The sequence below is a fragment of the Arvicola amphibius genome, chromosome 1 (genome assembly GCF_903992535.2).
Source record: "Arvicola amphibius chromosome 1, mArvAmp1.2, whole genome shotgun sequence".
NCBI lineage: Eukaryota > Metazoa > Chordata > Mammalia > Rodentia > Cricetidae > Arvicola > Arvicola amphibius.
The window spans coordinates 79,204,328-79,206,597 of record NC_052047.1 but is presented as its reverse complement, the minus strand read 5'-3'; positions in this window follow the sequence as shown (position 1 = coordinate 79,206,597).

The window sequence follows — 2,270 nt, the reverse complement described above, 5'->3', positions numbered from 1 at the left end:
TAAAGGAGTGTTTGCTATTATAGTGTCTGATAGGATAGCATATGTAGTCTAGATCTAGGTAAGATTAGTAGAGAATTATTTCCCTATGGTTTCCATTAACTAAAAGCTTATTTCATAAATGTTAAAAATTGGCAGCAACAAAAAAGTCTATCAATTTGTGGGAGTACAGCTAAGTGCATTATATCCAGATAATTCATAAAAGCAAAGTCTATATATAGAAGAAACCTAAATGTACATTGTTAAGTGAAAAAGCCAGTTTTGCTGTAGAACAATGGTCTATATCCTGTCACTTATATTTTAAATAAATGATTGGCCAGTAGCCAGAAAGGAAGTATAGGCAAGGCAACCAAGCAGGAAGTAGAGGTGGGGCAATGAGAATTCTGGGAAGAGGGAAGTTTCAGTCTGCAGTCATAATCCAGCCTCAGAGGAAGCAAGATGTGACTGCCTTGCCAACAAAGGTACCAAGTCATGTGGCTAATTCAGACAAGAATTATGTGCTAATGCAAGTTATAAGAATTAGTTAATAAGAAGCCTGAGCTAATGGGCCAATCAGTTTATAACTAATGTAGACCTCTGTGTGATTTCTTTGGGACTTAATGACTGAAGGACTGGGTGGGACAGAAACCTCAGTAAACGCAGTTTGAAAAAACTGTATATGACTCCTAACTCTACAGTATTCTGGAAAAGCATATGCTCTGTTCTTCTGTAAGTACATAAGTGCAAAATACAGAAAAATTTGGTGAGCATGTTCTTTATTAATTGGTATACCACAAATTAGTAAAGTGTGAAACAATATATTTCATAAGTACTGATTATAGAGCTACTGAAAGTTGATTGTTTTACTGATCATCAGCAAAAGAAATAGGCAGAAAGCTCTGTCTTGGCTCAACTTATGTTCTAATTAAGGGAGAAAGGCAATAAAAACATTATAAGTGAAGTGATAAAATGTTAGGGAAGCATAAACATCACTTATTCTTTTCAGTTTGTTAGTCAGAAAAGAAAAAGGAGGTGGAGGAGGAGGGAAGGAAGGAAGGAAGGAAGGAACGAAGGAAGGAAGGAAGGAAGGACGGACGGACAGACAGACAGACAGACAGACAGACAGAAAGAAAGAAAGAAAGAAAGAAAGAAAGAAAGAAAGAAAGAAAGAAAGAAAGAAGAAAACCCAAGTCTTTGAGTTGTCTAGGCTGCTTTTCTTTCTGAATATGCTAGCTCATAAGAAAACACCAGTTCTGAATTTAACATGACATTCCTAGACAAATAATCATGAAAACCATCAGAGAAAAATAAGATTGAGAAATCATTACTATCTAAATCCTCCAAGTACTAGATTAGAAAGGACATGGCAGATGGTGAGTTCTGTACATTAAAGAACACGTCACATTTTCATTGCTCAAGGCCCTATCTAAACTGTGTATGTCAGTCTTCTGGTGCCTTTAATTACTGAGCGGCCAATCAACCTAGCTTGGCATAGTGACAACTGGAAGTCACTCCGTTTTTCACTTTGCTGTCCTAGGCAGCTGAGTTATGGGCAAGACTGGGTTTTCTTAGGCTGGAGAATTTGAAACACAGTTTGGGCAGATGCCAAAAAAGGGAAAGGTAGAATAGTGATGGGTCTTCCTCCAGCAATAGAGCATTTTATGCAATTACACTCGTGTCAAGAAAAGTCAAGAACTAGAAAAATGAATCTAACTAGTGCAAAACTCACCATTATGCAGCTGAAAAGCAGGGAGAATCCAAAGAGAAAGCTTGTTATCTTGGCAGGACTCGAGTTTGCTGTTTCAATGGGATTATTGTGTTGATTGCCCAGCTTGGAATATACCAAATAAGAAATAGTTAAATGACACCAAAGAAAGCCTGTTAGGGTACAGGAATGTTTTGACTAGAATTATAGGAAAGGATAAGCGTCTCTGTCAGATATCAATGCACACTATAAAGCACCATGTTTAAGAAAAGAAATGTAGATGAAAATTTTAAAATAATATGTGATTGAAACAGGATAAAGAGCCCTAACAAGAGGGATTAAAGAAATATTTGGAAAACATCAAAAATTTAATGAAAGATTACTGGGTTACTTACATAGTAACAATTTACATAGTGTTATAGTAAAAATATACAACTATTTAAAAATATTCAAGTATATCCAACAATTCTTAGACAAAGCATCAGTGATGGTAAGAAGTTGTTAAAACCTTAAAGCAATATAATATTATAAATTCTAGCAAAATAGAAATTAGAGAAAGATGAGAGTTTCAGTTACAAAAAAATACCTA